The sequence below is a fragment of the Sturnira hondurensis genome, unplaced genomic scaffold (assembly GCF_014824575.4).
Source record: "Sturnira hondurensis isolate 20B ecotype Veracruz unplaced genomic scaffold, ASM1482457v3 Scaffold0006571, whole genome shotgun sequence".
In the NCBI taxonomy this organism is placed as follows: Eukaryota; Metazoa; Chordata; class Mammalia; order Chiroptera; family Phyllostomidae; genus Sturnira; species Sturnira hondurensis.
Window position 1 is genome coordinate 1,889,416 of NW_028079202.1, and position 15,833 is coordinate 1,905,248.

Here is a 15,833-nt window from a genome sequence, read left to right on the forward strand (position 1 = left end):
AATTCACACGACTCTATTTCAGGAAGATAAAAAACAAATTAGAAATAGGCAAAGACTTGAACAGACACTTCTCAAAGTTAAAAAATACAGAGGCTCCAGAGATGTATGAAAAAATGTTCAGTATCACTAGCTACAAGAGAGATGTAAATTAAAACCACAATGAGATACCCCTTCACACTGGTCAGAATGGCCACCATAAACAAGGCAACAACAACAACAACAACTACAAACAAGTGTTTGAGAAAGTGTGGAGAAAAGGGAACCCTAGTACACTGTTGGTGGGAATGCAGACTGGTGCAACCACTGTGGAAAACAGTATAGAATTTCCTCTGAAAACAAAGTGGAAATGCCTTTTAAGCAGGAAATTCCACTGCTGGGATTATATCCTAAGAACACTGAAACACCAATCTAAAAGAACCTTTACACCACAATGTTCATAGAAGCACAATTTATAATAGCCAAGTGCTGGAGCAACCTAACTGCCCATCAATAAATGAGTGGATCAAAAAACTGTGGTATATTTACATAACAGAATTCTATGAAGCATAAAGAAGGAACCACTACACTTTGTGACAGGATAGATGGACCTGGAGAGCATTATGATATGTGAAATAAGCCAGGTGGTGAAGGACAAATAACATGTGATCTCGCCTTTAACTGGAACTAAGTCAACAACACAAACAAGCAAACAAAATATAACCAGAGACATTGAAATTAAGAACAATCTAACAATAGCCAGAGAGGAGGGAAGGAGGGACAATGGAGAGAAATGAGTGAAGGGTTTTCAGAAACTGCCATAAAGGGCACATTGACAAAAACAAAGGACGGTGGAATCAGGGGAGGGAGGTGGGGATATCTGGGGTTGGGGGCATGGGGAGAAAAAGCAGAAAACTGTACTTGAACAATAATAAAATGCAATAGTATTTAATAAAAATAAAGATAAATATAAATACAAAGTAAAATAAAAGCAGCACATGATTTGAAAATACAAAAAATAAAGAAAAAAACAGAGACGGGTCTGATTAACAAATAAAAATAAATATTATAAGTATATGGTTCCCATAAATACATTAATAGAGCAATATTATACAATAAAGATGGAATTATACAAGTAATTTCAAAAATTTCAGTTATGAAATAGAAAGTCAAGAGTCAAGATATTTTTTATTCTCACCACTCTTACCACGAGTCAAGATATTTTTTATTCTCACCAAAGGACTTTTTTTTCATTTATTTTAGAGAGAGGAAGGGAGAGAAACATCAATGTAATAGAGATTCACTGATGGTTGCTTCCTTGTACACAGTGGGGCCAAGGAGCATAAACACTGGGACTGGGAATGGAATTCACAAACTACATATGTGCCCTGACCAGGAATCAAACCAACATGGGTCATGGGATAACACTCCAACCAACTGTGGTAGACAGAACTACCTCAAGTAAAAAATTAAAAATCTTAGATTCCTTGAATACTAAAAAACATTTCATTTTATTTTATTTTTTACTTGTTTTGATTGATTTTTAAAATATTTTATTGTTGTTCAATTACAGTTGTCTGCATCTCCCCACCACCACTCCCCCCCCACACACCCCAGGCAAAACCACCTCCCACTCTTCCTTCCAGCCTCCCCCTTGGTTTTGTCCTTGTGTCCTTTATAGTAGTTCCTGAAAACCCTTCCCTCCATTGTAACCTCCCTCTTCCCCTCTGGATATTGTTAGATTGTCCTTAATTTCAATGTCTGTGATTATAATTTCTTTTGCTGATTAGGTTCCAGTTAAAGTTGAGATCATGTAGTATCTGTCCCTCACTGCCTGGTTTATTTCACTTAATATAATGCTCTCCAGTTCCATCCATCCTGTCACAAAGTGTAGGGGTTCCTTCTTTCTTTCTGATGCATAGAATTCCAATGTGTAAATGTACCATAGTTTTTACCGATTTACTCATGGGCACTTAGGTTGCTTCAAGCACTTGGCTATTGTGAATCGTGCGGCTATGAACATTGGGGTGCATAGGTTCTTTTGGATTATCATTTCAGTGTTCTTAGGATATAGTTCCAACAGTGGAATTGCCTGGTTAAAAGGCATTTCCACTTTTAGTTTTTGGAGGAAATTACATACTGCTTTCCATAGTGACTGCACCAGTCTGCATTCCCACCAACAGTGCACTAGGGTTCCCTTTTCTCCACACTTTCTCAAACACTTGTTTTTTGTTGCTCTGTTTATGGTGGCTATTCTGACCAGTGTGAAGGGGCATGTCATTGTGGTTTTAATTTGCATCTCTCTGATTAATACTGATGCTGAGCCTATTTTCATACTTCTCTCAGACCTCTATGTCCTCCTTGGAGAAGTGACAGTTCAAGTTTTTGCCTATTTTTATTGGGTTTTTTATCTTTCCAGAGTGGAGTCATGAGTTCTTTATATGTTTTGAATATAAAAGCCTTATCCAAGGTATCATTGGCAAATGTATTTTCCCATATACTTGTTTCTCTTTTCATTTTTTAAAAAAATATTTTTATTTATTTATCTTTAGAGGGATGGGAGGAGAGAGGGAGAGAAATATCAATGTATGGTTGACTTTCATATGTCCCCTGCTGGGAACTGGCCTGCAACCCAGGCATGTGACCTGACTGGGAATGGAACCGTGATCGTCTGGTTCACAGGCCTGCGCTCAGTCCACTGAGCTACACCAGCCAGGGCTCTCTTTTCATTTTAATGCCATTTTCTTTACCTATGGAGAAGCTTTTTAATTTCATGAGATCTTACTTGTTTATTCTTTCCTTTATGTCCCTTGCTTGAAGGGACATATCAGTGAAAATGTTGCTGTGTAGAATGTCTGAGATTTTCCTGTTGATGGTTTCCTCTAGGACTTTTATCATGTCATGACTTATATTTAACTCTTTAATACTGCTTGAACTACTTTTTGTACATGGTGTAAATTGGTGATCGATTTTCATTTTTTGCATGTATCTGTATAAATCTCCCAACACCATTTGTTGAAGAGACTATTTTTACTCCAATTTATGTTTCTTGCCCCTTTGTCAAATATTAATGGACCGTACAGACTTGGGTTTATCTCTGAGCTCTCTGTTCTGTTCCCTTGGTCTATGTGTCTGTTCTTATGACAGTACCAGGCTATTTGATTACAGTGGCCTTGTAATACAGTTTTATATCAAGTATTGTTATCCATTCTACTTTGTTCTTCTTTCTCAAAATTGCTACCACAATTCGGGGTCAGTTATAATTCTGTATAAATTTATAAACTGTTTGTTCTATATCTGTGAAATATGTTATTGGTACTTTAATAAGGATTGAATTGAATTTATAAATCGCTTTGGGTAGTTTGGCCATTTTGATTATTTTAGTTCTTCCAATCCGTGAGCAAGGTACATGCTGGCATTTGTTAGTGTCTTCCTTAACATCTTTCTTCCGTGCTGTGCATTTTTCTGAGTACAGGTTTTATACCTATGTGGCTACATGTTGTAGACCACTCTGCCTGGTTCTAGGAATTGTATCCCTACCCCTTGTGGCCAAGGGCAAGGGATAACCTTTGGAATACAAGCCACAGGAGAGAAAGCTTGTCTCTGGTACCAAACACTGCCTCAGTTTCCTCTCCCTGCCCCCAAAGTTGGTAGGAAGTCAATGACAGGTAAGACCCCTCACAGTGGGGGGCAACCTATGCTAGACTCAATCACTTGTGAGGCCTTCATGGAAAGACTTGGCGGGGTGCTGCAATAAAGAGCAATGGACTCTCACCCCTAGCTTTAACATAGCCCGAGTCCCCATGTCCTCTGGGAGAAGCACTTCTTGGCTCTAATCCCCTTGAGCCTGAATACCTGATGGGGAGGGGTGCAGCTCCTTGCCTTGCTAGAGAGTGTCCTGGGCAAAAATCTGGCATCACAAAGACTTCCTGATAAACCTGTGAAATCTGCTCTGCTAAGAGTGCTTTCATTCATGTGTTAAGGGTTTGGGCAGGAAACCCTAAAACTCTGTTTCTGACAGACTCTTACTCATACTAAATGCTATCTACTGTTTGATCCTTGCCACCCTGTATTCCTGTGTATTACAACCCAATAAAAGCGTCTAGAGGAGGGGGCTCAATGCCCTTTTTCCCCTGAGAAACTGCCCACTGCTCACAGCCTTTTTCCTCTGGGAAAATGGCCACCTCTCCACCCCAAGCAGATCACATCATATCTCAATCATGTTTACTTTCATCTGTGGCAGCTGGGGGGACTTGTGAGGAAAGTCACCTCCACAGCTACATTTATTCCTAGGTACTTTATTTTCCTGTTGCTATATCAAATGGGATTTTTTTTCCTGTTTTCTGTTTCTGATATTTCATTGTTGGTAGACAAAAATGCCTTTGATTTGTCGACATTGACTTTGTATCCCACTGGTTTTCCAAATTCATTTATTAGGTGTAGTTCTTTAGTGGACCTATACGATTTTCTGTGTAGAGTATCACATCATCTGCAAACAATGACAGTTTTCTTTCCTCCATTCCAATTTGGATGCCTTTTATTTCCTTTTCTTTTGGATTGCTTTTGACAGAACTTTCCAATACTATGTTGAATAGGAGAGGTGAAATCAGGCATCCATGTCTTGTTCCTGATCATAGTGGGAAAGCTCTTGGTTTTTGCCCACTGAGTATGATGTTGGCTGTAGGTCTCTCATAAATGACCTGCCTTTATTAGGTTGAAGAATGCTCCCTCTATTCCCACTTTGCTAAGTGTTTTTATCATAAATGGGTGCTGTACCTTATCAAATTCTTTTTCCACATCTGTTTAATATGATCATGTGTTTTTTTGTCTGTAGTTTTGTTTATGTGATGTATTACATTTTTTGATTTGTGAATATTGTACCACCCTTGCATTCCTGGGATGAATCCCACCTGATCATCATGTATGATCTTTTTAATGTATTGCTGAATGTAGTTTGCCATTACTTTGTTGAGGTTTTTAGCATCTATGTTCACCAGCAACACTGGCCTGAAGTTTCCTTTCTTTGTTGTATCTTTATCTGATTTTAGGGTTAGGATGATGATGGCTTCATAAACAGAGTTTGGGGGTCTTCCCTCATTTTTGATATTTTGGAATAGTATGAGAAGAATAGGGGTTGGTGACACCTTAAATTCTTTGTGAAACTCTATTTTGAAACCCTGTATTTCATGGTTTTGTTTGTTGGGAGCTTTTTGATTACTGCTTCAATTTCATCAGCTGTTGTTGGTTTGTTCAGGTGGTCTGCTTTTTCTTCACTGACTTTTGGAAGATTATATTTTTCTAGAAATTCATTTATTTAACCTAGGTTTTCAAAGTTTTCAGCATGTAGTTCTTTATTGTAGTTTTTTACAGACATGTGTACTCCTGTGGTATCAGTTATAGTCTCCCGTCTTTAATTTCTGGTTGTGTTTATATGGGTCCTCTATTTTTCTTGACAAGTCTGCTTAAAGGCTTGTCGATTTTCATTATCTTTTCAAAGAACCAGCTCCTGGATTTATTGATCCTTAGAATTGTGCTTTTGGTCTCTCTGTCATTTAGTTCTGTTCTGATCTTCATTATGTCCTTCCTTCCACTTGCTCTGGGCTGTCTTCATTGTTGTTCTTTGAGTTCTTGTAGGCATATGGATAGGTTGTTTATTTAAAATACTTATCTTTTTTAGGTAGGCTTCTATTGATGTGAACTTCCCTCTCAGGCCTGCCTTCACTGTGTCCCATCCATATTGGGTTGGTTTAAGTTCAGTTTCATTTGTTTTCTGAAACTTTGAATCTTCCTTGATCTCATTCTTGACCCATTCATTATTTTATAGCATGTTATTGAATCTCCATGAGTTTCACGGTATTGAGTGTTTTCCTTGAGTTTGGTTTCTAGGTTTAGTCACTTGTGGTCAGAAAAATGCTTGATATGATTTCAGTTTTCTTGAATTTTTTGACACTTGTTTTGTGCCCTATCATGTGGTCTATCTTTAAAAATGTTGCATGTGCATTTGAAAGGAATATGTATCTTGCCTCTTTGAGATGAAAGGCTCTATATGTATCTGTTAAGTTCATTTGATCTAGGACATTGTTCAATGCCACAATGTCTTTGTTAATATTTTTTTTGAAATATCTGTCCATTTTTGACAGTGGGGTGTCGATATGCCCTACTGTAATTATGTTGCTGTCAATATCTTTCTTGACTTAGTCCTCTAAGATTGTTTATGCATTTTGGTGCACCAATATTGTGTACATATATATTTACAATGTTTGCGTCTTCTTAATGGATTCTTCCTTTGAGTATCATGAAGTGACCTTCTGGGGGTTTTTTTATGACTCTTTGTTTGAAGTCTATTTTGTCCAATATGAGTATTGCTACCCCAGCTGTTTTGGGTTTTATTTTTCTGTTCATTTTCTTGGAATATTCGTTTCCACCCCTTCACTTTCAGTCTTTGTAGGTCTTTTGTTCAGAGTTGGCTCTCTTGTTGGCAGCATCTGTGTTGTGGACCACTCTGCCCAGTTTCAGGAATTGTAACTCTACCCCCCATGGCTAAGGATGAGCAAGTGACCTCTGGAATGTGAGTTACAGGAGACAAAGCTTGTCTCTGGTAGCAAATGCTGCCTCAGTTTTCTTCCTGCCCCCAAAGCATAGTCGGAAGTCCATGACAGGTAAGTCTCCTCACAGAGAGAGGGGCAACCTAAGTCAGACTCAATCACTTGGGAGGCCATCATGGAAGGACTTGGGGGTTGCAACAAAGAGTGACCAATGGACCCTCGCCCACTTGCTATGTGGTATAGCCTGAGTCTCCATGTCCTCTGGGAGAAGCACTTCCTGGCTCTAATCCACTCAAGCCTGAATACCTGATGGGGAGTGGTGAAACTCCTTGCCTTGCCAGAGCAGATCTGGGGGGAAAATCTGGCAACACAAAGAATTTCTAAAAAACCTGTGAAACCTACTCTATTAAGAGTTCTTTCATTCATATGTTAAGGGTCTGAGCAGGAAACCCTAAAGTTTCTGCAAAACCCCCTTCCTGACAGACACTTACTCAGACTAAGCCCTTAGATTTAGGGCTCTCAGAAGCTTCTTATTTGGCATTCCATTTTAATTGAGAGCCTTGCTGGGTAAAGCACTCTTTGTTGCAGGCCTGTGATTTTCATTTCTTGAAATATTTCTTGCTATTCCCTTCTGCTTTGGAGCATTTTCATTGAAAAATGAGCCGCTAGTCTTATCAAGCATCCCTTTTATGTTACCTCCTGTTTTTCCCTTCCTGCCTTCAAGATTCTCTCTTTGTCTTGGACTTTTGCCATTTTAAGTATGATGTGTCTTGAAGTGGTTTTCTCTGGGTTTCTCTTGATTGGGATTCTCCGTGTTTCCTGGATTTGTGTGACTTTTTATCTCATCAAATTAAGAACATTTTCCATCATTACTTTTTCCAACAGGTTTTCTATCCCTTGATCTTCTTCCTCTCCTTCTGGTTTTCCTATTATATAGGTATTATTGTGTTTCTTGTTTTTATGCATTTCCCTTAACCCACCCTTGTTCCTTCTGAGACTCTTTACCTTTTCTTGTTTTTTTTTCTGGGTGTTTTTTTTTCTACCTTGTCCTCCAGGTTGCTGATCCAATTCTGTGCTTCATTGAGCCTGCTTTTGTTTCCTTCTACTGTGTTCTTCAGTTTAGAAATTGTATTCTTTTTTCCTCTTGGCCCCTGTTGATAGTTTCTATTTCCTTTTTCATGTTGATATAGTCTTCAGTGAGTTCATTGTACTTTCCCTTTAGTTTTTGGTAATTCTCTGTGAGCTCATTGAGCTTCCTGATAACCACTGCTTTGAACTCAGTATCTGATAGTTGAGTTGCCTGTATTTCATTTAGTATTCTTTCTGAGGCTTCCTCTTTTCCTTTCATTTGGGGATTGTTTCTTTGTCTTCCCATTGTTCATGAGACTCTTATGTTAGCCTCTGTATTTTATACTGATCTGTCCTGACTCCATAGGTTTGTGATGTGAACTTCTATGATAGAAGACCTATGAGTTTCAGTAGTGCATTCTCCTTGATCTCCTGAGCTCGCTGGTCTTGGAGTGTAGTTTATGTTGGCTTTCTGTGTGTCTTTGGGTTTTGACTTTTGTTGGGTCTTTCTTTGTTGGGTCCTTCCTTCCAGCTAATTAATTGAGGGTCAGTCCATTCACCACATCTCATATTCTGTTGTGCAGGCATAGGCAGGTTGTTTTGAAGCTGGTTGTTCTGTGTGTACAAGATTTTGAGCCTTCCCTCTCACTTTTGTTCAGTTACTTGTTCTGTGTAATTTCTCCATCATTTAGTTGTATTTTCAGATCGGTCTTTGGTGATGGTTAGTATGGCTCCCACTCCCTCCTTATCCTTCTTTTGTTGCTATTTTTGGTGGTTCTTATGTTCTTGGGTTTCCTTTTCCAGCAGGTATACTGATGTTCACAGCTCCCATCTACTCTCTTTTTTTGTGATGAATCGGGGGGTCAAAGCAAAAAGTTTTAAGACAGCAGGAGTGTGTTCTATAGTATTTAAAGTACTAACCTGTAGAGAAGAGATAGGAGATCCTTTGTATATGTATAGTGTTAACTGTGATATTTGACCCAAATAGCCACTTTTTAGAAAGGGTGGGAAGAAAATAGACTCGTGTTAAAAGTGTGGGGGGAAGACTATTGTGAGTTGGATCTAGAAAGCAGTGAGCTTATGGGAGGTCAGATTATGAGGTAAAGTGAGAGTAAAGAATAAAAAGTAAGTGTAGTGCATGAGAGAATAGAGTTAATCACAACAGTAATAAGGTTCAGAAAACAGTGAGGGTTGCTGTGTAGTATTTATAATTATATGGAATAACAATTATTTACAATAGTAATGGGGCAACAATCATATGTCAGAATCTATATTATCTGAATAACAACAATAGGAAGTACAGGCTCTAGAGTAATGTGCTAATGGAACACAAGAGAAGTGAAAGACAGAAAATTTAAAATATATTATGAATGAGAGAGAAAGGGAAACCAGTCAAACATGCAACTTAACAAATCCAGCAAAGAAAACTAAAGATAAAAAGAGAAATACAAAAATGCTAGTAAAATATATGCTATAAGACTAATGAAAAAATAATAATACAAATATACAATAACTTGCAAGTTCTCTGGAGTAAGAAAGTGAAGTTTGTCTCACTGTCTCAGTTGTTGGGATGATACCTCTTTGGGTACAACTTTGGTCCTTTCACAGCTCCAGGATTTGTTGTATCATTTGTGGGAATTAAAAAAAATAAGGAAGGAAGAAGGAATAAAAAAGGAAAGAAAGGAAGAAGAAATAAAAGAAAAGAGAAAAAAAGGAAGAAGAAATTTCAAAAAATAAGAAAGTGAATGAAAGAAGAAGGAATAAAAAAGGAAAGAAAGGAAGAAGAAATTAAAAGGAAAAAATAAAAATAAAAGAGCAAGCCTTGTGCTGGTTTCAAACTGGCCAGGGCAGTTCTTCTGGTCTTCCTGGCTGCAGCAGTTTGAGGGGGAATTGCTTTGCTTTGCACCTTCTTGAGCCACACTCTTCATAGTTGCCCAGCCTCCAGTCCAATTCCTCAGTTCACTGCTGGGCCCCCAGTGCCCTTCTGAGCCCAGCCTACACTCAGCCCTGCAGAGTAGAGGCTCTGCCAGGGCTGCTGCTGAGGTTGTGGGAGGGTGCGTCCTCTGCTGCTGCCCCCAGTGTGCAGGGGCTGTGTGCAAAGTGCCTCTGGTGTGGGGTCAGGAGCGCTCCATCTCAGGGCTGTGGGCATGAGCACTCAACCTCTGCTACTGGGGTGGGATAGGCAGCCACCAGGCCTCAGGGTCAGGTGTGCACCATCCCTGGGGCTTTGGATGTGAGGGTGTGGCTGAGCCAGGCCAGGGGCAGAGGAAGTGGGGGCAGCTGCTGCAGGAGAATTCCCCAAACATCAGCTGAGTGCCTCTTTTTTCTCTCTCTCTTTTTTAAAATTCCTCCTATTCAAGATTGCCTCTCCAAACTAGTGTCTGGCCTCATACAGCCCAACTCTCCAACCAATGAGGGACTAACCAGGTCAGGGTCCATCACTGCCCAACTCTTCTCAGTTAGCTTCCACAGTCTCAGGGGGTGCACACTGCCCCTGTGTCTTTACAACTTAATCCTTATTACACCCCTGTAACTTCAAGTATCCAGGTCCCTCCTGGTGCTGTTGAAACTTTGTTTGCCTGGAGAGGGAGCCATTGACCTGGCTCTCCCCCAAGAATCCTGTGGGCAGACCAGGCAGGTGCCTGGGCCTGGGGCTGTGGTTGCTTGGTCCCTGTGCTGTTCCCAGGGACATTATTGTCCTGAAGCACTCTCCATACCATCTGATTTTTCAATGTCCTCTACAATTTTTGGTCTTCAGTCTTCATATATGCTACGATACCATTGGCTGCTTGCTCTGTTCCTCAGAAGATCACGTAGGTGTTTTACCATGTGCAGGGGGAAGTGAACTCTGCTCCCACCTATCTCATTGCCACCTTCTCCCCAAGTCTCAAAGCAAACAGTTTAAAATTAAATATTGTTTTTAAATAATTTAAGTAGAAAAAAGTTTTTCTTAACCTGATAAATATATTAAACTACAGACAGAATCGTGTTTAACATTGAAACATCAGAAGCAATAGCATAAATTCAAAAATAGGATAAAAATACCTGCTAGTGTTACAAACTCCTGGAAGTACTGAGCAACACAACTTGATAAAATAATTAAGATGAAAATTAGAGAAAACAGTCAAAAATCTTTGCTAATATTGTTACATAGGTAGAAAGCAGAATTACAGAGACTGTAAACTCATCAGAATATTCACTAAAGTGGTTGATTACAAAAATAACTAAGTAGGCAGTAACTTGCTCCTTTCTCTAAAAAATTGAGTCCTAAAGCCAGAAGATAGTAGAGGAAGAGAGTCATCAACACCACCTGTAGGTGGAGGTGAGAAGTACAGTGCCAAATGGCTGCATGTGGAGGGACTGGATCTGTGCAGAGTATCAGAGGCCAAGGGGTTACAAACTCAGAAAGGGAGAAAACCAGAATGAAGCCTGTGATGTTGCATTAGAATTGTAACAATTGCTGTAAAGCCATGGTTTTCAATATCTATTCATTTATATGCAAACAAACATAAACATAAATTTACATTTGTTAGCTCTGTCCACTGAGCGGTTCTGGGAATAGTGCCATTCTAACATCAGTGAACACACAGCAACTAGTTCTTAACTTCTAAATATAGTTCTGCCTTAAAGTGAACTAAGGTTCATTAGGAAAATGGCTAATTCCAGAGCACAGACAGAAAAAGTACAGATGTTCCAGAAAGTAAGGAAATGTTCAAGCCGACTTGAAGGTACTCCCAGTAGCCAAATTATGAACAGTTTGGCATCAAATTATGCAACAATAGTAACTCACTAACACATTTTGAACAAACAGAAATCATAAGTTTACATTTATTCATTATTAGTTGATAAATATTTTTTTTTATTTATCTTTAGAAGGGAAGGGAAGGAGAGAGGGAGAGAAACATCAATGTATGGTTGCCTTTCGTGCGTCCCCTGCTGGGAGTTGGCCTGCAGGGAACTGGCCTGCAACCCAGGCATGTGCCCTGACTGGGAATCGAACCTCGATCGTCTGGTTCGCAGGCCCGCGCTCAATCCACTGAGCTACACCAGCCAGGGCTTAGTTGATAAATATTTTATGAGATATGGGATATTTTAGTACCTTCAAAATACTTCTTCATAAAATACCTATTGTGAAAAGGGAAAGTAAATTTATAGTAGAGAAGCTCTCCATACACCTTAATCAACTGATTAAAGGAACAGGCATCAATAGTGAGACACAGTAAAACTATGTCCCACTTGATAAGACAGAAGAACACTGAATCACTCCTATGGCATTTTTGCCAAAGATCACATACTTCAACCTAATCATGAGGGAATATCAGACAAAAAAATGGAAGACTCTTCTACAAAATAACTGGCTTGTAATCTCCAAGCACTTAGATCATGGCAGAAAAACTGAAAAACCATTCCAGACTGAAAGAGACCAAAGAGACAAAACAATGAAATGCTAGATGAGAGTTCTACTTGGATCCTTTAGTATAAAGAACAGTATCAGAATAATTGGTTAAATTCAAATTGGGTCTAAGGATTATATCATAGTAATTTAATTGTGTTAATTTTCTGCTTTTGCTGAATATACTTTATTATGTAAGGAAATGTTCTTATTTTTAAGAAATACACACTAAAATAGCTAAGGATAATGGAATGTGAAATGGCTCTGGAAAAGTAAGTTTATATATGCTGAACTTTCAACATTTCTATAAGATCAGGGTTGTTTCAAGTCATCATATGAGAAAGCTGTTGAAATTTTAGATATTTTTAAAAATTCAACAGCTTTCTCATATGATGACTTTTACAGTTATAAAATACAAATAGAAAGACATATCAATCATAGTAGCACAGAAAAAATATAAAATGCCCAATAATAAATGTTATTAAATGGCATAAAAGGACACTTGCAAAAAGTGGAAATATGAAGTTTGAATATTATAAAAATATTAGTCTTTGAATAGAAAGATTCAACATCATAAAGATATCTATTCCCCATTAATTAATCTTCAAATTTAGCACATTTTCAGTGAATACACCAAAACATTTATTTGTATATATAATATTTCTAAAATTCAGTTAGAAAAATAAACATGAGAGAATAGCAAGCAAAGCTTTAAAAAAAGTAATCAGTAAATGTACCATACTTTTTTTATCCATTCATTTACTGATGGGCACTTAGGTTGCTTCCAACACTTGGCTATTGTAAATTGTGCTGCTATGAACATTAGGGTGCATGGGTTTATTTGGAATTGGTGTTTCAGGGTTCTTGGGTATAAAACAGGGGACATGGGAGGGGATAATGGGAATAAATGAGGAAGTATTTTCAGGAACATGTATAAAAGACACATGGGAGAAACCAAAGTGGGATAGCAACAAAAGTTGGAAGTGGGGATGTCTGGGTTGAAGGGGAGTGGTGGGGGGCAAATCAAGACATCTGTGCTTGAACAAGATAAACAAAATATGAAAAAATATAAAGTAAAAAAGTAATCTGTAAGAGTTAATCTTATCAGATATAAAAATGTATTATAATGCTTTATAAATTATAATAATTTAACATGAACACACAAATAGACAGTAAGTGAAAAAAGCAAATAACAGATTCCAGAAATAGTAAAGAATGTATACAAAAATGTAGAATATAATAAAAACTGACATTTCAAATTAATAGGAAAGAAAATACTCAACAAATGGTTTTAGAGCAATTGGTTGGCCATTTGGAAAAATATTAAGTTGTAGCCGTACTTCATTCTCCTAAACCAAAATGAATTCCAGATACAGCGAATATTTTATAAGCTTAATATTAAAAAATAAAATAGTACAAATACTGAAAGAACACATGGGAAAATTATTTTATGTCTTAGCATGGGGAATGACTATCCAAGCAAGAATTGATAACAGAGGAAAAATTATAAGAACATTCTAAAAACTTTGAATGACACAAAAATCACAGAGACTGAAACACACATATGCACACAAACACACAGAGAGAAAATATTCGTATGGTATATGCCAAAGGTCTAATTGCTTTGATACACGGAGCCCTTTCAAATAAAAGGAAAAATAAACCTCAATGAATGGGTAAGGGACAGAAACAGGTTTTTCACATAAATAAATATAAATAACCACAAATATATGAAAATATTCTAAACCTCAGTCTTTTTTATAAGATTTTACTTATTTTTAGAGAGGGGAGAAGGGAAGAATAAAGAGAGAGAATGAAACATTAATGTGTGGTTGCCTTTCACAGGTCTGCTACTGTGGACCTGGCCAGCAACCCAGGATTGTGCCCTGGCTGGGAATCAAACTGGAGATGCTTTGGTTTGCAGCTCAAACTCAATCCACTGAGCTACACCATCTAGGGCTAAAGCTCAGTCTTAAAGAATGGCTAATTTAAAGAGCAATTAAAACTATTCTCAAATAATTTACTGGCAAAATGTTTGTTTTATAGTATATGATGTTAGTATAAATAATGCGTGATGAAAGCTTGCATATATTGATGGTTGGACTGGGAATTTGTACAAACTCTTTGGTAGACATTTTTTCAATAGTTATCAAATTTAAAATGCACATGTTTTGTGGAATCGCAGTTCTATTGAAACACTTCCTTATCAACTCAAAATGTATGTACAGAATGTTTATTTGATGTTAACAACAAGTAAACTCACTAGAAACAAATCCCCTGTCAAACACTAGAAACAAATTTAGGAAACTGAAACCAAACCAGTAACTTTGGGGGGGGGGGGGGATGAGACAAATAGCTGTCAGTGTCAGTGGGTATTACAGAACTAAGGACACAAAAAAGGAACACCAAATTTCATCTCTATTTCTCATGATGAAACAAAAGGACAAGACAGTGGCTAAAACTTAGATACACAAACAAATGGCCCTACAAAGCCAAGGCCCAAACTTCTGGAAACAAGCTCCAGAGAAGAAGACTCTGGGCTTTGGAGGGGGGATGAGATGAGGCTATTTCTGGGGACGTTGGGACAACCTTTGCTGGAATGAACAGTCACTGCTTGGGTAAAAAAGATACATTGCTAGAGCAACAGTCACAAAAAGGAGAAACAAAACAGAAAGAAAAGACAAAAGAATGAACACTTTCCCCCACTTTCCTCCTGCCTTCCAATCTCCCTCTAAGTGGTTTACATAGTTACAGCCTCAGCACCATGAAGCAGAATGTGGAAGGATGGCTTGGAAGATGAGACACAATAGCTTAACAACAAGCACACAGATAAAAAGGATTTTGGTTATTCAAACAATGACATACAATATAGCCACTAAAATAAATAATGTCCACATGTATGTGTTGACATGAAAAGGCCTTCATGACATATAACATTAAGTGAAAAATAAAGGTATGAAATAGGATGATAAAAATGTTTTTTAAAAAAGATTAAACATACACTCTTACACACACACATCTGTATGCGTATGTGCATTATATATGTATATACATATATTATTAATATGCATGGAAAAGTTCAAGAAAAATGTCATAATAATTCCTTCTGAAGAAAGAACATTAAGATTAAGACTATTGTTTGGCAGAAAGACTCACTCAACATTTCAATAATATCTTGCATCTGATTCATGTTTTATTTGCACAACATTTTCAAAAGGTTTTTATTCACCAAAATTTCCATAAATTATGTGAGATTTGTTTATTATTCTTTCCATTTATTAATCATCTACATGCTAAGCATTGGAAATACAAAAACATGTGAAGGACAACCCCTTATCTCCAGATATTCATATAATTAGAATTATATAGAAATACAAAAACACCCATTTATGGGTGTTGTAAATAAATAAATAAAGTGCCTTTATTTATTAAAGGCACTCAGCAAAGTGGGAATAGAGGGAGCATTCCTCAATATAATAAAGGCCATATATGAAAGTCCTTTTCTCCTAAATAAAACTTGTACATTAGGAGCTGTGGTTTTTTGGCAAAGTTACATTTAATACTTATTTAAACTTCCATTAAAATGCAAAACATTTATTATGTCCAAAATAATTTCACAATAACAACAGCATATGAAAAAGTAACATATGTAGAAATTAATTTGGTTTAACATAATAACTTTGTCAAACATCATTCAGGGTTTCAAGTGCTGCTTGTGGCACCATTTTCCCTGGAGACTACGATCATTAATTTTAAAAATATGTATTTAGTAAAACTAACTTTCCCAGGAAGCTAAAAGAATAGATGGGTTTGGTCCTTCAATCAATACTGTAAATTTACCATGCTATTAA

The 15,833-nt window shown here is 37.5% G+C and overlaps 1 protein-coding gene across 1 annotated transcript in view; it reads right to left on the minus strand.

The window, feature by feature from the left end:
* CNBD1 (cyclic nucleotide binding domain containing 1) overlaps nucleotides 1-15,833 on the minus strand; it is a 327,528-nt gene that overhangs the window by 310,755 nt on the left and 940 nt on the right. The gene's annotated exons all lie outside the window — the stretch shown is intronic.